General features: G+C 47.8%; 1 long non-coding RNA gene across 2 annotated transcripts in view; it reads right to left on the bottom strand.

The window, feature by feature from the left end:
* Positions 1–261: 261 nt before the first annotated feature.
* LOC144756316 (uncharacterized) overlaps positions 262–24,087 on the bottom strand; it is a 255,827-nt gene continuing 232,001 nt past the window's right edge. For both annotated transcript variants that reach the window (XR_013595123.1, XR_013595124.1), the window contains exon 3: positions 262–510. This is a non-coding gene — a long non-coding RNA (uncharacterized LOC144756316). The remainder of the gene's footprint in view (positions 511–24,087) is intronic.

Below are 24,087 nucleotides of genomic sequence, written 5' to 3'. Positions count from 1 at the left end.
CAGAATCACTAATGAACATGGCAGCTCAACCTGTAGAGAATGCTACGCCATTAGGTTACCAATCTAGACCCATGACTGTGTAATATATGGTTACTGCACCTGACCACCTAGTTCCAACTGTACCTTAGTGTATTTGGAAGAAGTGAAAATCTCACAGTGCTAAATATGTGAAACTATGTCCTGATCAATGAAATCTTGTGCAAATAGGAGAAGCTATTTAGAAACAGATTAAAAATAACAAGGGTTTAGAAGCAGAAAAAAGGATGAGGTGTGAACTCCAAGGTATATTGGACCTAACACCTACAAACCACGGAAAGATACAGACTCAAGCCAGAAAGTAATGTTTTCGTTTTTTTTATTTTCTGGGGATGGATGATGTTGCTGCGCAGTGACAGAATAGTATGCATGTCCCTCCTTTGGCAACATCGTCCACTCTCGGCTTGTGAGTGTCGAGATGTCATGTTTCTGGTCTCCCTTGAAGGATTGCAAGTGAGCATTCTTGGCTGCCATCTGAAATAAAGAAGACCCAAAAAAGAGCTGGATGAATGTCATAGCATGATATTTCAGAGGTCCACCCAGGACCTAATCAAAAGTTTATTTACTGCAATGCCGAAAGGGAGATATGTTATTACAACTACAGGAGCTAACCTCAGACCAAAGATGGATGGGATACGCAATACAATGAAGCAACAAATATCCTTCTAGGATTCATTCATCAAAGGAAATCAATAGCATTAATTGATCCAATCACAAACCAATAAATGTATACATTAATGTATACATTTGTTGCTCGATTGAAAGGAAGATGTGGGCATTGGTCAAATGACAAAGATAATTAGAAATAACGTCTCTTGTTATAGAAAACATCGTTCCTAATTTGTTTTAGGTTGCAAGACTTTTTTATTGGCATTTTGACAATATTTTTACAGTTCCCAACTAAATTATATTCAGCATTCCCCATTCCCCCATCGACTTACTTTCCAACCTCAGATCCAATCCTTTCCCCTTTCCTAGCCCACTCCTTATAATCAAGGACTTACTCAGCTTCCTTCCTGCTACATTAATTCTTTTCAAGTTGCCAATGTGTTTCCCTTCTTTTCTATAATGAAGCTGCATCACCATTTGTCACATAATATAGTTTTTTAATAGATTTATCAAGGATCTTCAAGACCCATAGACTCTTATGACAGTGTATTTCTGTATCCTACCTTCTGTGGTTCAGTACCTAGAAGTGCCACCCTGCTAAAATAGATTATTTGCTTCTAGGAGCATATGTGATATGATTTGAATTGTTTGGGCATTAAGAGGTTAGATAGTTTCACACAAGCTCCCTTTTCAGTATGACCCCCGGGTATTCTGCAGTATGACCCCCGGGTAGTCTGCTAATGGTGATCCTTTGGCTCCCTCGGTTTCCTTTAGTACCTCCTTACAGAAGATTGTCAGGCGAGGGCAGGACCACAACAGGCCCGTCGTATATCCAGAGTGTTTGATGTAAGCTAGCTGGCCCAGTATCTACTGCCATCAATATAGAATCTTAAAAATTGGTCTTTCTTCACCCTGCATGCCCTGCAAAGTTATTTGTCCTAATGAAAATATCCATCCATTAGTCAAGGACCAGCCATCCTAGTTCTCTTTCCCATGCATTTCTGAAAAGGAAGTATCCTTTTGTTATAAAGGTTGCAGAGACAGAATATCAAGTAAAAAATATCGAATTGCACAAATATTGTTTAAAAAATTTCGTGGGTCAGGAATATCGACAGACAAATTCTTGTTGTCAATAATATCGGTTTTAGGTAAGTAATATCGATATAAAAAAATCTCGAAGTGTTTAATATTGTTTGCAAAAATATAGTTGTTAAAAATATCGATTTTTTATTAATGTTTTGTATTTTAGTTTATATTTTATATGTGTGTGTTGTATGTTTTTTTGAATAAGGATTGTTTGTATGTTTATTATATGTGTTAAAACGGGGGGCTGTTTTCAGTATCTTTTGCACTGAGCACAGAGGCACTTTACGGGGGAGAGCAGGGGACTTCAGCCCCTGTCGACCATTGCACCAGGAGGCGCTGTGACCACACCAACGCGCCCGTGGCGCAGAAAAGGATTCCTGGACTCCCGCAGCGCGGGATCCCATTTTCAGCATCTTTTGCACTGAGCACAGAGTCACTTTCCAGGGGAGAGCAGGGGACTTCAGCCCCCGCCGACCATTACGCCAGGAGGCGCTGTGACCACACCAACGCGCCCGCGGCGCATAAAAGGATTCGCGGACTCCTGCATCGTGGGGCGCGCGGCCGTGCCCGGGCCGCGCCTGTCAGGGGCCAGAAGAGGCAGGGCTGGGCCTGCCCTCTTGGCTTCCCGTTGGAGAACGCTGGACCACAAGGAAGTGATTACTGTACCCTGAAGGCAAAGGTAGGGAGGCATTGGACCTCGCTTGTTCTTACAATTTGCAGATTTTAAGACATTCATTGCACTGTTGGGGAAATTGCACACCGAACCCGAAACAGGGTTACTAGTATCACCAAGGGCAAAATGAGGTGTGGACATGTCGGAACCCTGGATGCCTTTTTAACAAGGGCTGAATCTGTCCTAGCTCATGAAATCAAACTTACTGAGAGAAGGCTTTCTCTGGATACCCTGATTATGCAAAAACGTTCTACTCTGGGTGGAGGGACTCTAACCATTGACTGACTGATTCCTGGCCAATTAGTAGATGATATGAGCTCTGCCACAGCTTCAGCAGTGATCCATCTTTACCTACCACCCAAATAGATCAGGACTGCAACATAACTCAGAAGCAATTAATGTCCAACCAAGTGGAAAATGACTATTCTGATGCAAAATCTAAAAAAAGAAAGGGAGGCGGCCCCTTAAGACAAAAAACACTAAATTGGGTTTGTAAGGAGAAAGATACCGGGTGCAAGAGATTGGACACAGGACCATCATCACAATTAAGAACTACTAGATCTACCAGAACTTCTAGACAAAATGAAATTATTAACTAACCAGCTGTGGGGACTGATCATTCTTGTAACATTGGTTTAATGGAAAGATTAGAACTATGGGGCCCATTACGATGTCGGGCGGATTGCCCCCGCCAGGCTGGCGGTAGCCACCGCCGGCCTGGCGGCGGCAATCCGCCCGACATCCACTCCCGAATGCCCCCCGCCATATTAGTATGGCCAGGGGACAGCGGCGGACGGAAAGACTGTCCGCCACTTTTCCGTCCCAGTCGCCTTGCGGCCGGGGCGGAAAAGGATTAATATGGTGGCAGTGTCTCATAGACACCGCCAGCCATATTAGTATGGGCCAAATCGGATGCCTTTCGCCGCCACGGAAAAGCATGCGGTCTTCACTTTGGGGGCCCCCTGTGGGCCCCCAGAGTGAAGGAGGGGTGGGGGGTGCACACGGGGGGGTACCTGTGGTACCCCCCAGCATTTGCATGAACAAAGCAGCAGGCACTGCGCGTTGCCTGCCCCTTTGTTTATGCAAATGCGCGCATTCCTTTTTAACATTGTGGCGGGCGGTGCAGTGAGCACCGCCCGCCACAATGTTAAAAATGGGGGAATGCGCCCGCCACTGTGGCGGGCGCATCCTAATGCAAAAATTGGGACCCCCGCCCTTAAGGCGGGCGGTCTCGTTTTCTGCAAGGGTGGCGGGCAGACAAAACCCACCCGCCATCCTAATGGGGCTCTATGTTGTCTGCATTACTAGACTCTATATTGTATAAAGTGTCTAAAATAGAGGAAAAACTATATTCTCTTGAGGCTTCTCATCTCTCAAGTCAGCCCCTTCTGACACTGCTATGCTAACTAATGTAGCTAGACCCAATCCCCAATTGGACAAGGTCTCCTCTATGCTGCCTGATAGGCCAAATGTTACCACTGATAGCCTGGGAACCAATGCCCTACGACAAACAACAGGGCTTCCTCCAGTCTTTCCCGGCTCTGTCCGCGATTCTACCAAAATGTTGAGAGCCAATGTAGACAAAAACAACAGTAGGACACAGATACAGGCACAAGGTAATCATGAAAATACTGGTTGCTTAACGCTACATGGTGAACCACAAACACATATCAGTCCGAAAGCCCCTTGCCCACATACAATTCCATCTGTACCTATAACTTGTTTGGAGGGAAGGTCAGATTCATTGTGCTTAGGAACCAGAGCCTCTCAGCACTAAGATGAAAGTGGGAAGCCTAAGTCAAGATTAGATCTCCCCCCAGCTGCTTGTCCATATGTTATGGTCCTGGTTAATACCCCAGAACTGAAATCAAATATGATAGAAAATACGGAGCAGCTAATAAATAAATCTAAGCATTGGCTATCTAAGTGCCTAGCCAAAAATGTCAATGCCTTCCATAATATTATTATGGCTAGGAGGGTTTCTTGGGTAGGAAGAGCTCCCTAAAGTATCAAAGGAGACTGTATCATAGTGAACTTTGATAACCATCATATAGTGGGTGAACTATTATCTGTTTTACCAAATATGCCATCATTTCACTCTGAAATGTTTGCTCTACCTTTAGGTTTCTTTTATAAACCCCATTCTTCACCACTGCTATCTACTGTTAGTTCAAATGTTTCTTGGAGGCCATCCTGTTTCATCAACCTCCTCCCCTCCTAGTCTCGTTGTTTCCTTTAAGGAATAGATTTGCTGCTCTAGAAGGTCTGTCCGCTTGTGATTGACTGGACTCTCAGATTATATTACCTAGTGTGGACAGTGTTTTAGATCCACAAAAGCTGTCTCCCTCGTGTACTTCTCATATAAATTCTAGTGTGACATCAGCCAGCCATCAAGACACCTTAATTTTGTCCAAGAGTTCACAACCCTGAGAGAATCTCTCGGGATCTAAAGCGGCTATTTCTTGGAATATTGCAGGTTATGTTATAATCAAAAGAGGTCTAATATGGACTGGCTGACTTTGTTGACATCTACTGATATAGTGTGTCTTCAAGTGCGTTGGGAAATAGATCCAATATTCTTGAATGGGTACCGCACCTTTCATACTTCTGCTGTACCGTCACCTGCTGGTCGGGCTAAGGATGGTTTGTTGACGCTACTCTCCAATGCTTTTTCTTTCAAAGTGAAGTCTTTTTCGAATATGTCATCTTCGGTATACAGACATAATATCGATTCAAAAATATAGAATGGCACAAATATCGAAGTAAAAATATAGAATGGACAAAATATCGAATGGACAGAATATAGTGGTGAAAATATCGTTTTGAAGGTAAGTAATTTAATATCGATTTTTAAAATATAGAAAGTTAAAATATCGAAGTATTTAGTATTTAGTAATTAAGATATATCGAATTTTTATTAATATCACATTTTTTTAGGTTTATTTTTTATGTTATTTAATTTTCGTGTAATTTAATTCTGTAGCGGTTTGTGGGTTTATAGGGGAATAGGGTGGGAAGTAATTTCATTGTAATTAATTAAATGTGTTAATTTATTTATTGGTATTTATTTTGAATTAATTGTTAATTAATTATTAATGTGTAATTAATTAATTATTAATTGGTCATTCATTTTCAATTGTTAATCAATTTTTCTTAATTGATAATTATGTTAATTTTATTAATTTATTTTCCGTAGCGGGTTGTGAAATTATAGAGGAATAGGGTCGAAAGTAATTTGATTGTAATTAATTAAATGTGTTAATTTATTTATTGGTATTCTTTTAGAATTAATTGTTAATTAATGTTTATTTGGTAATTAATGAATCTTTAATTTGTAATGAATTTTTATTAATTGGTTAATTGATAATTATGTTAATTTAATTAATTTATTTTATGTAGTGGGTTGTGGGTTTATAGGGGAATAGGGTGGGAAGTAATTTATTTGTAATTCATTAAGTATGTTTATTTATTTATTGGTATTTATTTTGCATTCATTGTTTTTTTTTTTTTTTTTTAAATTTGTTTTTATTGACATGAAGGCATGTGAATCACATTCAAAATAACATGTGAACCGTAGTCCAACAATCAATTATCTGTTCACATAAAATGTGTCATATCCATAGTACATTCGGTTCATATAGTGAATATTACTTAAACAGTAAGCTACATGGTTTTAACTATGCATCCATATGTCAATGTTTGCAGCACAATGTATATGTCTTCTACATCCTGTGTTACAGTAGTCTAATTTTCATAACATTAACATTTAACACTAACATGAGTCATCACAAGTTGATATTCTGCACTTTTGTCCATCAAGTTGACAGCTATACCATCAGTCCCTCATCCTCCCCGCCAGTAAATCAGGTACAGAATGGTAATTAACTCGTTCTCGGAAGCCGAGCGATCCAACACCCATTGGTCTATTCATCCTCCCCTTCTGAGTCCAGGTCTTCTCCTTCTGGCAGGGGTTCACAGAGCTCTCCCCTATACACATTCCATGCTGCCCACACCTTGTTCCATTTGCGGGGGCATGCTCTGAGCACATATACCGCCCTTTCCGTTACCATCAGCACGTCCATATTTTTAGCCCACCTGCTTGCTGTTGGAAGTTCCGGTGCCCCCCACTTCTGTGCAATATCCCGTTTCGCTACAGTAATGGCTAGAGTGGCCCATAGCAGCCCGTATCTATCCAGATCATTGGGGTCCCAGATGTTTAACAAGCATTTGCGAGGTTCAGGTAGTACTGAGAGCTTAAGCGATTGCGAGACAGTGCATATACCTGCCTCCAGAATTCCTGTATCTTGGGGCAGTCCCACAATGTATGAAACAGTGTCCCCTCCTCCCCACAACCTCTAAGACAAAAGGGGTGGGGTGCTCTATGTATTTTGTGAAGTAGCGTCCTAGTGTAATAAATGCGTAGTAAAATTTTCAGTTGCACTAACCTAAATTTAGCTGAGATGCCAACTTCTCTCGGGGAGGCCAGGGCCTCATTCCACTCTGACTCATCAACTCCGCCCAATTCTCCAACCCATTTCTCTTCAAGTTTCAACGTGGGATCTTCTAGGTTATTGACCAGTTTTTATATGTGAGGGAAGTTGCGCTCTGTTGCATAAAGTCAGTCAGTAGTCTATCCTCTAGCGGCGAGGATTCCGGTATGTCAGTGCCCGCTGGGATAGCCTGCAGCAGTGCGTGCCGAATTTGTACATATCGAAATGTTTCGGTGGGGCTCAGGCCATACTGTTGCTGGAGCTGTGGAAAGGAAATCACCGTTCCTTTGTCCCACAGGTCCCCAACCGTGGAGATTTCTATGTAGTCCCATTGTGTAAATCCTTTACATGATCTGAGGTTCCCCAGAGACCTCGTGTCCCACAGCGGTGTCATTTTGGTGATCTTCCCCCTCCAGCCCAACCGTGCTAGTGCGACATGCCACAGGGCCGCCGTGTGCTGCGACGGTCCCACCAGTCTCCTGACGTGCGGCTTGTCATATAGTACCGTAAGCATGCCTTCTGTCCCCAGCTGTGACCAGTCCGCCTTGTATGCCGGGTCGGTTCTCGGGGCGTGGATCCACTGATTAACGATTTTAAGCTGGGCTGCCCAGTAGTACAGTTGAACGTTAGGTAGAGCAATGCCTCCCTCATACCAACTTTTCACCAACTTGTCATAAGCTATACGTGCCGGGCCATTATTCCACAGCAGGTTCGAGACTAAAGCCGCTACTTGTTTGAAGTATCGTGGCGCGACAAGATACGGGGTGTTTTCTAGCACGTAGAGGAACCGGGGGAGCGCCATCATTTTATATAAAGCTGCTCTCCCGAGGAGGGTTAGCGGCAGGGTTGCCCAGTGTTTTACGTCTGCACGTAGGCGCTCTAAAGGCGGTTTTAAGTTTGCGTCAAAGAAGTCTGTGGCATTATTTGTAATGTTGATGCCCAGATATTTGAAGGAGTGCGACGTCAGTGCCAGGGGGCAGTCCGCCTGCAACCTCGGTTCCGGACCCTTCAGTATGTATATCACCGATTTGGACCAGTTCAGGGTATAACCTGACGACCTCCCGTGTGTGTTGCAGAGATTCAGCAGGGCTGGGATTCCGTTGTCGGGGTCAACCATGTAAATAAGCATATCATCCACATATAAGGAGAGTCTGTCTTCCCATCCATCCTCCCACGCGATGCCCTTAAGCAATGGCGTTGTTCTAATCAAAATTGCCAGGGGCTCCAGCACTAGCGCAAAAAGCAATGGCGACAGTGGGCACCCCTGCCTAGTCCCCTGTCCCAGCGGGAATGTGTGTGAGATGTGGCCGTTCACTACCACTTGCGCCACTGGCTTTGTGTAGAGTAGTCGTATCCATGCGACATACTTCGGTCCAAACCCCATACGTGTCAGGACCGCAAAAAGGTACTCCCATTCTACTAGATCGAAAGCCATTTTGGCATCAAGGGAGAGAATCACTGCCCTTTCGGAGAGAAGGTGTGCACGTGCCAGGACCCCATGGACCCGCCTGAGATTCAGTGCCGTACTCCTGTGAGGCATAAAGCCCGACTGGTCAGGGTGGATCAGTGCCTGCAGGTGTTGCGTCAGACGGCAAGCTAGTAACTTTGCCAGAACCTTGGCCTCCACGTTCAGGAGGGAAATTGGACGGTATGAGGCGCATTCGGTCGGGGCTTACCCGGCTTTGGTATGGCTACAATTGAGGCTGTACGCTGGTCTAGTGGTAACTCCGCCTTATCCCGGCTCTCCATATACATGTCTAGGAGTGGTTTACTGAGGACGGATGCCATCGATTTATACCATTCCACGGGTAATCCGTTAGGGCCCAGCGCTCTACCTGACCGCAACGCCTGTATCGCCAACTGAATTTCATCTTCAGTCGGGTCAACCTCCAGCTCTCGCGTTGCTTCCTGTGTGAGCTTGGGGATATCAATGTGTTCGAGTGAGATGGATGCTGCCGAGGCGGTAATGTTGTGTTCCGGGGTATATATCGCTTGAAAATGTCGCGCCAGGGTGCGCACTATTTCTTCCGGATGTGTCTGCAGCTGTCCGTCCTGCGTGTGTAGCCTTTGTATTCCTCTATTGCTCCCTCCTCTCTTATCTAACCATGCCAGCATTTTTCCGGCTTTATCGCCTACATCATAAATTCTGTGTGCTGTGTGTGCGATGTAGCCTTGAACTGTCGTTTTTAGGTGAGCCTGGTATTGCTGCTGTCGCAGCTGTAGTAAGTGCGCTGTGTCCTGTGTGGGGTTCGTCATGTGAGTGGTGTTCGCGTTGTGAAGTATCAGCTCGAGCTCTGTGAGTTCCCGTCGGGATTCTCGTTTGTGTCCTGTGACTGCTGCAATTGCTACACCCCTTAGGACCGTTTTGTACGCCTCCCACAGGACTGCGGGAGAGGAAACCGTACCAATGTTTTCTGTGAAGTAGTGTGTGGTTGCTGACTTAAGTTTCTTCCTAATCTGAGGGATTTTTAAATAGTTTGGGTATAGTGGGTAGAGCCTGGCACATTTTTTTTCCTTGGTGGTGAGTGAGAGCGATATGGGTGAATGGTCAGAGATGCCCCTTGGCAGGATCTCTATTTTGTCTACTGTCCCCAGTCCAACCCCTAGGAACAGAAAATAGTCTATACGTGACATGCTATTGTGCGCAGCGGAGTAAAACGTGTACTGTGTCGCTGCGGGGTGCAATTGCCGCCACACGTCTGCAATGCCCATTGCGTCTAGAAAGCCAGGGAGCGTTGCCGTTCCTCGGGGGCGGTCCCTGACGGGGTAGGTATCTAACGTGGGATCGATAATTGCATTGAGGTCCCCTCCTATGATTGTGTCCCCTTCTGGGAGGTCCAGGAGGAATTTACCTAGGGCAGGCAATGTAATAGAATGGAGCGCTGGGGGGATGTATACGGACACCACACTGAGGGGCCTCCCTTCCCATTGGCCGATTAATGCTGCGAATCGACCGTGGTCATCCGTCTTGCGGTGTTCTACCATAAAGGGTGACGACTTTTTCATAAGTATCCCCACCCCCCTGGAGCCTGTCGTGAATTCTGCATGCACTGCCATTACATATCCGCGTCTATCAAGCGCTTTACAGGTTGTTCCAGAGAGGTGCGTTTCTTGGAGCATTACTAGGTCAGGGCTCTGGCGCTTAATGGCTTGCAGGACTAATCCCCTCTTTATTTTATCCCCCAGCCCCCGGACATTCCAAGTGAGCAGGCGCAGTGGGGGCACGTCTATCGTCGTAGGGGCGCCCTCAGTGGGTGCAGTGTGTAACCGTTGGGCCATTGGATCGCCCGGTTAGTATACTGGATGGGATGTTACCAGAGTCAACGTGTGTGTGGCGGTTCAGGACAGTGCAAAGGCATAGCTTTGTATCAGATGTATTCGTGTACCTTGTGGCATGTGTGATGACTATGAACATTAACATTAACTGTAAAACTCCCCTCCCTTCCCCCCTCCCTGCTCCCCTGCTCCACGGACATATCCCCGCCCGCATCCCAAACTTCGCAGAGTGCTTTAACCCATTCCCAACTATCTTACTTGCTCGTGGGGTTGGTGAGGCCCCTACAGGCACCGGCTCTGCCCACCCTACTCCGCTTCACCAGGCCCAGGGTCCAATGCAACGCCTACAGTCCTTCCCGCCCTTATTCTGTCTTCAGACTGGGGCCGGTTGTCCAGAGTCAATTGGATTCCGGTCCACGTCAGATTCTACTTCCGTTGTGTCGTCTCTTTGTTCCAGGTGGTCGGTCCGTCTTCCAGTGTGGTTGCCGCTGTCACGGTTCGGTCGATCCCTGCGTGGACGGTGAGGTTGTCCCACCTGCCTCCAGCCGTCAAGCCATTCCTGAGCCACTTCTGGCTTGTCAAAAAACCACATCTTACCCTCGGCTACAATCCGCAATTTGGCTGGGAATAACATTGAGTACGGCAAGTCCCTGTCTCGCAGCGCCTTCTTCACCTCAATGAATGACTTCCGGCGTCTGGCCACTTCCGCCGTATAATCCGGAAAGAAAGCTAAGGTTGAGTTCTGGGTGGGGAGACTCTTGCCGCTTGAAGAATTGCATCCCTGTCTCTAAAATTGAACAGTCTAGCCAACACAGGTCGAGGTGCCGCTTCTGGCTTGGGTGTGCCGCCAGGCACCCTATGTGCCCTTTCTACTGAAAAGAAGTGCGATAGTCCTTTAGGTTGCAATTTATCTTTGATGAGATCTTCGACGTAGAGGTCCATCGCTCTTTTACCTTCCGTCTCCGGAAGGCCAAGGATGCGTACATTATTTCTCCGCGAACGCCCTTCTTGGTCGTCCAGCTTGTCCTGCAGCTGCCTGGTGACCTTCTCCATACGCTCCATAGCCACTTGCAGTTCCGAGGTGTCCTCCACGAGAGACTTCGTAACAACCTCCACCTGGGACACCCTTTCAGTCATTTTTTGGAAGTCTGCTCGCAGTAGTCACCTCAGAGGAAATGGAGCCCACTGTCGTTTGCACTTCAGAGATGGTTTTCATAATGTCCTCCAGTGTCACCCTCTTGGTCCCCTCTGTTTCTTGGTTAGCGCCCGTTGAGGTGCGCCCAGTGACCTGCGATTGTCCATGTTGGCTATAGGCGAATTTATCCAGCCTGGCCTGTGTTGACCCACTCCTGGTTCCTTTGCCCGCCATGGCTCGAGGGGCTTGGTTATTGTTCCCAGTTTCAGGTAGGATGGTGGGCACTGTAAGGCTAGCTGCTTGTCGTGCTCATTGGAGGCCAGGGAGGGGCAGCGTATCGCGGTCTCAGTCCCCCTGTGAGTTCAGTCGTTAATTGCACTACGGAAATCTGTATTACCCTGCAGCTGGTGAGGTCAACTGAACGTAGCCGCTGCGCACTTCGGAGGGCTACTTATGACAGAGCTGCCCGTGTGACTCAGCCCCGGGTACTGCGCGTTGCTTCAGGGCTTGCACCGGTTCGCAATTCGAGTGCCTGTGTGAGGTGCCTGCGACCTACAATGCCGCTCCTCGCATACGGTTATCTCGCAGTGTCGCAACAGGGCCAGGAACGTGCTTCAGCGGTGATAACCTCGGTGTGCACCGAACCGTTGAGTGTGTTGCAGCCCCCCACAGGCCCAGCAGATCCTGAGGGTGCGCCGCGCCTGCCAGTGCCGGCTCCACAGTGTGGTCACTCACGTTGTTAGGCGGGCTCGCTCGGGTAGGAACTCACAGGGGCTCAGCCCGTCATGGGTACTTCTCGCTTGTCTCCCTGCAGACTGGGATCGCTGTTGCTCCTGTGACCCCCTCGGTGTCGCCGGCCCTTTCGGTAAAACTCCTGTGCCCCCTAATGTGTCTGCGGGACCCCGGGGGCACCAATACGTGTCATCAGCCGCCGGCTCTCCGCGTGGTTCTTTTTTATTCGTTTTTTATTTTTATTTATTATTTTTTTTTTATTATCGCCGCTGAAAGGGGGGGGGGGGGTTCCGGTGGTTCCTGGCACCCAAGCGCTGCCCCTGTCCTGTATTCGCCCCCACCGGGTCAGTTCATGCACACGTGGGGCGCCGCCGGCAGTCCGGTCAGGGCCTAAGATACTGTTTAATTCCAGTCGAATAACCAAGTCATCCTCTTCACACGTAACTCTCCAAAGATACCAGTAGCGAGTGGTCAAAGTGCTGCTTACTTTTAAGCTGAAGTATTCACATTTTTTATTATTCACAGCCCAGGTCAGGGGTGCTCTGTAAACTTTTTAATATCTGTTTGCAGTCTGAATTTGGTTATTCTTTATCGAGTGAACCTTCATTAATGCCATTTATAATAGGCAAATGGCATTAATGTTCTTTTGCTTCTAAAAATGAAGTGTATATTGACTGATTTTAATTAAGTATCAATACATGTGTGGGATTTGATTGATTGGCATCATTGGGTTTGGGTATCAGCTCAGTATTCTGTCACTTTGGTGCTTTTCAAATGCTAAATGCCCAACATGGAAGTGACTTCTCGAGATGGTTTTACTATTAACTTCCTAACAACAAATCTACCGGAGGTCACACATTAAGCACAAAACGTTATAATTTTTAAACACACAGATTTAGATGTTTCCTCTTCAGCATCGATGGAAAATATCCTCCAGGCCAACTCGGAAGGAGTTGTCCGACACAGTTTCACCAGCACGTGCCTTGCTGTGACCCATCTCTACAATGGGTTACCATGTTGTGGATTTTTTTCAACACAAGCCTGCATCAGACCTGGAAAAGCCAGGAGGCAGGGGTAGCAAAATAAAAGTACTAGACTAGCTGTCTCTCCCCCCACGAACCCTGTTGTACGCAAGGAAATAGCCCTGCACAGAGGGCAGCAGTGAGCCTCTCCCGACTCTAGGCGCCTGCGCCACTGCACGGCCATTTCATGCCAGCGGGCTGGGGCCCACGTGGAAAAGTGAAGCCAGGGATGGGATGGAGTTGATGAAGATGTCGACGTTTCGGTCTCAGTGGCTTCAGTCCATTAGACCATCTTCAGGACATACAATTTATTTATGCGTGTCTTGTATGCAATATTGTTGCGCTTCTCGGCTGACCGCATCACCTAAACTATTTTGGAAGTGGTTATCACCCTTATACCAGAAGATCCATCGCTGGTTTTCCTGTCGAGACAACTTTTTGTGTCTACCAACACAAGCGATTTGTAACGCTGCATAGTAATTATCGAATGTTGATTCAAGGCCAACATCTGTCTTTCCTTGCAACTATTATAGAAGGTTTTGTTTCTGGCAATAAATTGTATGTCCTGAAGATGGTCTAATGGACTGAAGCCACTGAGACCGAAACATCGACATCTTTGTCAACTCCAAGAATTGTTTTTTCTAAACCATATTTATCGATAATAGGATAATATTGGCTGTGTTATTTTTAGGAGCTGACATCTGGTTATGAACTGTGTGTTCAAATTTATTTGTACATCTTTTTGCATAACTTTTTTTGCCTACATTGATTGATGTGTGCCCTTTCATGTTTTATCAGATAAATCTCTCTTTTTTTGACTAGGACCTTCCGTGTGTTTTGTGCTTTTTTCTCTTCTTTTGTACTTTGTAAATAATTATATTCATTGTTTCTGGTTGTCCTGTTGGACACTGTGGAGTCTGACTATATTGCATTGACTCATAAATTACGTCTAAATTGCAAGCACTGTGTGAATTAAGTGAAATCCCTTGTAGATATCTTTCTCACTAGAAAATGAGCAGAGCAATGGCTTAAGGCCCTCCTATGCAGCGCATACGTGCTGCGTAGGCGAGTCCTAAAAAGGGTCAGTTTTCAATGGAAAAATGTGATGTGTCCTCATGGTGTTTTTTGCCCGTTTCCTATCGCAGGCGCTAGGCCTACCCACACAAGTGAGGTACTATTTTTATCAGCAGACTAGGGGAATGCTGGGTGGGTGGACGTTTGTGGCTCCCTGCAGATTCCAGCTACGCAGCTTGCAAAAAAAGGGGCAGTTTTCACTGGAAAAATGTGATGTCAACTTTGCATTTTGGGCTATTTCCTGTTGTGGGCACTAAGCCTAACCATACAAGTGAGGTACCAATTTTATTGGGAGACTTGGGGGAAAGCTGGGTGGGTGGAAGTTTGTGCCTCCCTGCAGATTCCAGAACTTTTCATCACAGAAATGTGAGGAAAATGTTTTTTTTTTGTTTTACAAAGTTTGAGGTTTGCAAGGGTTTCTGGGTAACGGAACCTGGTGAGAGCCACACAAATCACCCCCTCCTAGAAATTACCCAGGATGTCTAGTTTTCAAAAATTCACAGGTTTGCTAGGTTTCTCTAGGAGCTGGCTGAGCTAGGGGCCAAAATCCGCAGCTAGACATATTGCAAAAAAAAATCTGTTTTCACTGGAAAAATGTGATGTTCCCACGTAGCGTTTAGGGCCGTTTCCTGTCACGGGCACTGGGCCTACTCACCCAAGCGAGGTACCATTTTTATTGGGAGACTTGGGGAAATGCTAGGGGGATAGAAGGTTGTGGCTCCCTACAGATTCTAGAACTTTCCATCACAGAAATGTGAGGAAAATGTGTTTTTTCTTTTTACAATGTTTGAGGTTTGCCAGGGATTATGGGTAACAGAATCTGGAGAGAGCCACACAAGTCGCCCAATCCTGGATTCCCAGGATGTCTAGTATTTTAATAAATTACAGGTTTGCTAGGTTTCCCCAGGTGCTGGCTGAGCTAAGGTCCAAAATACACAGGTAGTCCATTGCGAAAAAAAGGATCAGTTTTCAGAGGAAAAATGTAATGTACCCCCGTTGCGTTTAGGGCCGATTCCTGTTGCCGGCACTAGGCCTACCCATACAAGTGAGGTACCATTTATATCGGGAGACATTGGGGAACACAGAATTGTAGAACAAGCATTATTACTAATTGACTTACTATGCATTTCTGCCTTTCAAATTTAAGACAATGTGTAAAATTTAAGTCACTTTGAAAAATGTCCTCAAATTCACATGCTAGTATGGGTATCCACAATTTTGGAGATGTTCAAATAGCTACTGCTTCTGAACTCTATATTTCGTTCCTATTTTGGAAATACATAGATGTCATTGAGACTTATTTTCCACTCTTTATATTTCACCAAATGAATTGCTATGTAGCCGGCACCCAATGAAAACCCATTGCAAGGCACAGCTCAATTATTGGTGAACCTACAAGTTCTAAATATTACCACAACCAGAAGCATCCAGCAGATGTAATAGTATATTGCTTTAAAAAATCTGCCATACTTGAAAGAAGTTACAGGCGAAAACGTTGGAATAAGATGGCAGTTTTTTCAACTCAATTTCTATATATTTTTATTTTAACTGTTACTTTCTATAGGAAAACCTTAAGGGATCTACACAAATGACCTCTTCCTAAATTCATAATTTTGCCTACCTTTCAGAAATGTATAGCTTTCCAAAATGCATTATTGCTTTCACACCCATTTCTACCACTAACTGGAAGGCGGTTGAAAGCACAAAAATAGTAAAAATAGACTATGTCCCAGTAAAATGCCAAAACTGTGAAGAAATTGTTGATTTTCTGAGACCTACTGCAGTGTGCCAAGCCCCCTTCCATTTGAGGACTGGTGATATGCGTCAGTGAGTTGGTGGGGCAGTATACTGCGGCGCATGTTTAAGTGCCACAGCCGGCGAGTACTACTTCAGTTCGCTACGGAAGTATGCCATAGTGCAATTAAGCAGAGCTACTACTGCTATAATTTTACTTACAGTATAGGCTGAGATCGATTATGATGCGCTCCTAGGTGAATTAAATTTGGAAGAACTTAAAAGATCAGTAGGAGTAACACTTACTCTTTGTCGGGCCAGCCGGGACGTCCCTAGGCAGCGCGGCAGCGGTCCAGGAGATTACTCGACTTGAGGCGCATATTCATGGCTCCAGGCTGATGGGGGTCGCATGAGGGTCCAAAGATAATTACGCCCTCACTGGGAGCCAGCCCGGGCTGTCGCGTTGCACAACATGATGCGAGCTGCTGCTTTGAGCTCCCGGCTACGCTGGCTCAGGCAAGACTTTTACCACTCCGCTGCTGCCGGTGGGGCGTACCTATAGCTGTGTGTGTTACACACTGTCCAGCAGTCTCAGCAGTAGTGATTGGGCAAATTAGTGATCACGAAATGGCTCCCCTGACGTGCTCAGTCAGTAAATCTATTGAACAAGTTACTTACCTTCGGTAACAATATATCTGTAAGAGTCATATATTAGTTATAGACTCCTTACCTTAGAATTACCCTCAGGTGTCAGACTGGATCCGTAGAATTTTTTCTTAGCAGTACCTCTGTGCATCTCTAGGTGACGTCGGTCAGCTCGGCACTCGTCATCGGTGTTGTAATTGCCGGGATGACATCGCGGTATCTACGTAGATGCCACCCTTGTGCGCTGACCGCAATTCTTTATACGACATTCTGCGCCAGAAGTGCAGAGCCATGCAAGACACTGACCACTGGTGCACAAAACTAGGGCCCTGAAAGTGAGTCCCTTACTCTAGAGGTCAGTTCGCAGAACGGGGAGGATGAGTGGGGCGGTGAGGAATCTATAACTAATATAGGTCTCTTACAGATATATTGTTACCGAAGGTAAGTAACTTGTTCATCTGAAAGAGACCATTAGTTATAGATTCCTTAGCTTACAATAGATATCCCAGCAATACCAACCCCGGAGGTGGGTCTGCGAACCAAGTTCACACCTGAAATTCCTGGAGAACTGCATGGCCAAAGAAGCTGTCTCTCCGGACTTGACTATCCAGGCAATAATGTTTAGTGAACGTGTGCAGTGATGCCCATGTGGCTGCCTGGCAGATGTCACCAAGGAGACTCCACGTCCCAAAGCAGTAGTGGCTGCCATCGCCCTGAAGGTTCCTTTTTCACCAAGGTTCCTTTTTCACCAAGGAGTAGCAGATCTTAATGCAAAGGACGACCCATTGAGAGATGGTCAGTTTTTTGCACAGCCCGACCTTTCTTGACGCCCACATAGCTAACATAGCTTCTGTTCATGGTGAGACATTGATGCACTTTTAGCGCCGAGACGTCAAGGGTAATTGTTTGCGCTCTATAAATGCCATTAATAAATAAATAAATAAATAAACAAAGTGTTGATTGTTCACCTGGAATTGTTTTGTGCAATCCAAATAAAAAGATAATGCACGTTTTGGATCCAGACGGTGGAGTCTCTCCTCCTTGGAAGGATGCGTGGGCGAGAAGAAGGTGGGCAAAGTGATGGTCTGTCCTATGTGGAAAGAGGTCGATTTAGAAGGACAATCTTGTCCGGATGAACAGCAATGAAAGGAGGCTTAGAAGAAAGAGCCTGAAGCTCACTCACCCTGCGAGCAGAGGAGATTGCAACCAGAAAAACAGTCTTTAAGGTCAAGAGTCGGAGAGGACATTTATGTAATGGCGCAAAAGGAGCACACATAAGACAAGTTAAGACCAGATTCAAGTCCCACTGGGGCATTACAAAAGCAATAGGAGGAAAGAGGTAAGTAATGCCCTTAAGAAATCTATGTACAATAGGGGACTTGAAAAGTGAAGGCTGATCAAGAAGGCGCAGAAAGGCCGAAATGGCCGAAAAATAGCCTTTAAGAGTGCCCAGAGCAGAGCCCTGTTGGGCTAAAGAAAGGATGAATAGGAGAACCTCAGAAAGAGGGACAGAAAGGGGATCCACAGCCTTTGCTGTGCACCATGCCACAAATGTGTTCCGTCTACAGGCATATACCGTTTTAGTGGGGGACGCCTGGCTGCCAAGATGAAATTACAGACTTCGGGAGGAAGGTCAAAAGCTGTCAACTGTCGCCACTCAATCTCAACGCAAGGAGGTGGAGGCTGGACAGGTACGGGTGGAGGACCATCTCCTGTTGCTGCAACAGGAGATCCTCCCAAAGAGGCAGTCTGATCGGAGGATCGATGGCCATGCTCAAGAGCTCGGGATTTCAGACTCTTAGTGCCCAATCTGGAGCCACAAGAATGACTTGGGCCCGGTCGCGCTTGATCTTCTTCAGCACTCTGGGCAGAAGTGGTATAGGCTGAAAGGCATATAGAAGACTGCAATTCCACTCACGATGAAAAGCATCGACGAGCGAGTGCCGCCTTCGAAATTCCAACTCGCAGAACTGCTGACATTGCGTATTCTATTCGGTGGCAAACATTCTAACCAAGGCTCTCCCCACTGCTGATAAAAGACCTTGCATCACCTCCGGGTAAAGACACTATTCGTGATCCATCACGCATTGACAGCTGAGTTCGTCTGCCCTGGCATTCAGGGAACCTGCCAGGTGTTGAACCACCACAGACATGCCCTGATGTTCCAGCCATGTCCAGAGGTGAAGAGCCTCTTGACAGAGAGTCCACGACCCCACCCCGCCCTGTTTGTTGCAGTACCACATGGCGGTGTTGTTGTCCGTGAACACCAGCACTACTCTTCCTTTGACAGAAGGAAGGAATGCTTTCAGTGCAAGACGAATTGCGCGAGGCACCAGGAGGTTGATGTGGAACCCGAACTCCGCCGGAGATCAGTGGCCTTTGATCTCCGCCTCTCCCACGTGGCCACCCCATTCCAGGAGAGATGCATCTGTTGCTACTGTGAAGTCTAGTTGGGGATGGGAGAAGGATCTGCCGTTGACCCAATCCTAGTTCGTTAGCCACCACTGCAATCCGAGATCTGGATGACATCGGAAAGATTCCCCATATGCTGCACACACTGGAACTTCAGGTCCCACTGCAGGGCCCTCATAAGCCACCTGGCATGGTCCAACAGCAGGATGCCGGAGGTTATGAGGCCAGCAGCCTCAAGTTCAATCTCACTGAAATCTGGGATAGGGGCTGAAACATCGGTATCATAGCCCAAATACCCAGACTCGCTGCTCGGGTGGATAAGCCCGAATCTGCGCTGTAACCAGAACTGCTCCGATGAAGAGGAGCTTTTGAGAGGGAATCAGGTGCGACTTCGGCAAGTGGATAGTGAACCCCAGCAAATGCAGGAGGTCCGGCGTAGTCTGGAGGTTGGAGACGACAGCCTGGGGTGAGGCCGGGGTGAACCTGCCTTCAACAGCCAATCGTTGAGATAGAGGAAGACTGGAACCCCTGATCTGCCCAGATGAGCTGCGACCACCGCCATCACGTTCGTGAACACCCGAAGGGCGCTGGTAAGGCCAAAGGGGAGCACGGTAAACTGAAAATGTGCGAGGCCTACCGTGGACCGTAGGTAACAACTGTGGGCTAGCAGGACAGGAATGTGGAAGTAAGTGTCCTGCAAGTCCAATGCTACCATCCAGTCTCCATGGTCGAGGGCAGACTGGACCTGAGCTAATGTCAATATTTTGAACTTCTCCTTCTGAAGGAAGCGGTTGACGTCCCTGCGATCCACGATAGGATGCATGCCTTTGTCCTTCTTGGGCACCAGGAAATAGTGGGAGTAACAACCACGACCTACTTCTGGGACAGGGACTTGCTCGATAGCTCCATTGGCCAAGAGAGCCGTAACTTCCTGACAGAGAAGAGCCAAGTGATCTCCCGACATGCGATGGAGTGTTGGTGGCATGGAGGGAAGGGTAGTCTTGAAGGGGAGGGCGTAGCCCCTGTGGACTATCTGCAAAACCCACCTGTCCAACCTGATGTTGTGCTAGTGGGGGAGGTGATGGTGGATCCTGCCGCCCACTGGCAACTGGTGGCCCTGAAAGGTCGGACTCGGAAGGCTTGGAGGCTGCTGCAGGGGGGGCACTGGTGGACTGGCCTGCCTGCTGTCCCCCCGACGCATGGCGGTGGGTCTCACATCAATGGCCGCGCAGAGGCTAGGTAGCTTGCACCAGCCTGTGGCCCTGGGTGGAACGTGGTGGGGTACCCCTTTCATAGCCACGAAAGGGGTGAAAGGCAGACTACACAGGACGAGAGGAGGCAGCGAGGTCCAAGGATCTGTCCGTAGCTCTAAAATCCTTGAAGCGCTCGAGTGCTCTGTCCGCCTTGTTGCCAAACAGGCAACGGCCATCAAAGGGCATCTCCAAAAGAGTCCATTGGACATCCCCCGAAAAGCCAGTAGATCTCGGCCCTTAGGGCTACTGACGTAGAAATTGTTCTACCCAGTGATCCGGAAGTGTCCAGGCCACAGCGGATGGCGAACTTTGCTGCGTCTCTCCCTTCTGCGACCGCATGGGAGAGTGTGACCTGCGCCTCCTCCGGACACTGTGGCAGCACTTGCACAACCGTGTCCCACACAGAGTGGGTGTAATGGCCAAGAGACATGCGGTGTTCACCGACCGAAGTCCTAAGCTGCTGGAAGAAAACATCGTCTTCCCAAGATGGTCAAGCTTCTTGGATTCCATATCTGGGGGAGGAGAAGGGAACTCACCTTTGGAAGTTGAGGCTTGGACCACCAAGCTCTCAGGGGTAGGGTGTTGGGAGAGGAGAATGTGGTTGCCAGGGGTTGAGCGGTGGCGTTGGGCAATCATCCTATCCACAGGAGCCCCTGTGCTGGGCTTGGACCAAGTGCCCAGAAGGGTGTCCGTGAGGGCCTCATTGAACTGCAGCAGGGCCACCGAAGAGACTGCTGCTGGCTAAAGCCCCTCAATCAGGAGATTAGTCCTGACTGCCACCATAGAAAGCTCAAGGCCCAAAGCCTCAGCTGCCCTGAGCAACACCACAGCGTAGGAGGCTCCCTCCTCCGTGGCCACGCTAGGGGGAGAAAGCATGCCAAGGTCTGGGGAGATATCCAGCCCACTGGCCTCACCCAACTCCTCTCTCCAGTCCGACTCATCAAACTGGTCTGCAAAAGGGTCAACAGACCCCTACCAGGCCTCCTCACCTTCCTCTGGCTGCCACTCAGGGCGATAGGGAATGCCAGGGTAGAACAGTGGTACAAACGTACCGGTCGATGCCGGTACAGTTTCATGTCCAGGTAGAAGGGGAGGCCGGGGTTGACGCTGGCTGGGGACACAACCGGCGAAGGAAGTGGCAGAGGCGTCATCACAGGGAACGGTGCCATAGGACGTGTCATGAGGTCGACCGGCACTGATCCGGATCCAGGCCTGGATCCCTGGGGATCCTGTGGCACTGGGGCTGGAGCCGCCTTCATTGAAGGCCTAGAGCCCCCTGCCGAGCCTGCGGGACCCGAAGGCACGCCGGCGGAATCGGGCTTCCCAAAGATGGAGTGGAGAGCTTCATAAAATGCATCAAGCTAGACAGGGGATGCTCCGGCTCGAGGGAAGGGAGGAGCCATCCCAGTAGGCTCCGCTGGACAGGGAGAAGGCGAAGAGTGATGGTGCTTCTTCGCCTTCTTCTTGTGCTTCGCCTTACCCGAAGACTTCAAAGAGGAGTGATGGTGGTGACTCCGCCACAGGTCCCACGACCTTTCTCTTGACTGGGACCTCGAGCGGCCCGGAGCTGACTGCCGGGCCTTCAGAAGCTTCCGAGACTGCTCCCCCAAAGACCTTGGGTTCCTGGCCCGACAGTCGGAGCACGATTTTGGGTCATGATCGCGCTCCAGGCACCAAAGGTACACAAGGTGCGAGTCGGTGACTGACATCAACTTGTGACACGAGTCACAAGGCTTGAAGCCGGTCTGACGATGGGACATCCCTCATGCTAATCGGAGTCGAATGGGTACTGCTCTCTCCGGATCTACGCTGGCTGGTGTGGAAAAAGAAAGAACTGATGTCGGCGCGCAGGGGCAGCTTCTATGTAGATACCGCGACATCATCCCGGCGATCACGAGCCCGACGACGAATTAGGACAAACCACTTACTACGCGCAGGGGTGCTGCTAAGAAAAAATTCTGCGGATCTAGACTGACGCCTGGGGGTCATTCTAAGGTAAGGGATCTATAACTAATAGTCTCTTTCAGATTGATTGTTACATTTTAGCCAGGTCAGAGCCAGCTGAGTGAGTCAGCCCCCAAGACAATTGAAAGCAGCGTACTGACGCTCTGGCTGCCAGCTAAGAGCTTTGCTCTCAGTGAGGTGTTAATTTAGAAGTGCTCCGGCTAGCTGAGGAGGCACTATAAATGCGTGACAATGCATTTCAGTGCGGTGATGCGAACCACAACGCTGAAATGCGTTAGTCAGATGCTCAATGCTTGGTACTTGGCAGGGCTGTGCAAATGGATTAAAAAACTCTCTCATTCCTCCACATGACTGTTTTTGTTTACATCACCTTCCTGAATGGCACGTTTGAAAAGTCCTTTTCCCTCCATCTTTTCCCAAAGTCAATATAGACCTGACATTTCAATCTGTAAGGATGATACCTTCCCAGGCATCCGACTAAAGCAAAAGGTGTCACCTCATCGAAGTGACGGAACATTTAACTACCAAAGTCAAGCCGTGAACAAGTCCTCCCTTATACCACCTAAACATATACACAGCACAAGCTTTTAAAAGCTCCACTGCTATGCAAGTGTATGAAAAGAGGCACAAGAGCCTTCTGATGGACAATTACAACAAGGTAACCAACTGTGTCTAAGCCATTAATTAAGGCACACAGATCCAGAAGCCGATAAAGCATCCTAGGCAGTCTCATATTTTATCACTCATAATTTTGGCTGCATGCCTGCATGTTTTCTCCCTGCTATATTTTGGAACAAAATGTACACAAAACCCTGTGCAAAGGGTTGGAAAACAGCTGGTCCACGGCCTTTTCAATCACTGCATTGTAGATGTGGTTCATAACAAGATAATGGGGATTTTAGTAGTTGTTTAAAAAAGCATTCATTTCAGAAACTTACCCATTCTAGGACATGCAAACACGGCAGGGGCTCCATTACCACTCGGTAGGACTTCGGAGGAGTGAAAAAATAGAATACGTTGTTCATCAGATAGCTTCCCTTGTATGAAAGCGATTCAAACCACTATTTCCCATTTATCGAGAAAGCCTAATTCTTACATGATTCAGAATATTCATACTTTTCTCAACCCCTCAAGTCCAAAACAAAGTAGTCTGGAGAGTGTAACAAATGGCAGGTGGAGTAGTAGTTAGCAAAACTATTGATGGGGAAGCTGAAGATTGCTGTGCAACCGCAGCTGCCAACGCTGTTTCAACACAGCCAGCTCAGACAAAAGAGCGCAAGCGCTGCCAGCTTCTGAATGAAAAACAAGCACAATCTCTCTTTAAAAGAAAGAGTAAGCTCAACCTACAACAAGTACTGAAGTGGTTGCCTGCTTGGGCACCAGGGGGCCGGGGTACGGTGGAGTGCACACGATGAGGAACACACTAGAGTGTGTCCCTACTTGAGCCCCGGGGGCGCTAGGCAGTGCATGTTTTGTCTGGAGTGTCGGAGAAAGAAAAGGGGGGGCCAACCGGACCCCACGCACACATAGCTGGGCCCGGCCCCCCCCCCTCGGGCCGATCCTTTGTTGGTCGCACGCCCCGCCCTTGCCCCGGAAGCAGCTTTGCACTTCCGCGTCAAGGGGGCGGGGCCGCAGCCTGGAAGGGGTTAAGAGCCTGGGGAGCGAGGGAAGTGGCCTCTTTGTGCACGCGCTTCCCGGGCTCGCTCCGTCCCACAGTGGGGCCGTTTAATTCTGTTATGGTTAAATGGAGTTCACGGAGCACACGAGGGTAAACGGGCCCTCGACGCGCATGCGCATCTCGGACGTGAGAGCGTAGCTGGGTAAAAGGATCTGACACCGGTTAGCGACCTTGCCGTAGGACCAGAAATTATTAAAAATGCAAATTTAATTTCAGGATGTTAGATTCGGTTAGGAACCATGCTGTATTAGCTACTTGTTAAGGTTA

The sequence above is a fragment of the Lissotriton helveticus genome, chromosome 5_1 (genome assembly GCF_964261635.1).
Source record: "Lissotriton helveticus chromosome 5_1, aLisHel1.1, whole genome shotgun sequence".
NCBI lineage: Eukaryota > Metazoa > Chordata > Amphibia > Caudata > Salamandridae > Lissotriton > Lissotriton helveticus.
The sequence above is the reverse complement of the archived record's forward strand: the minus strand, read 5'-3'. Positions and strand labels throughout refer to the sequence as shown.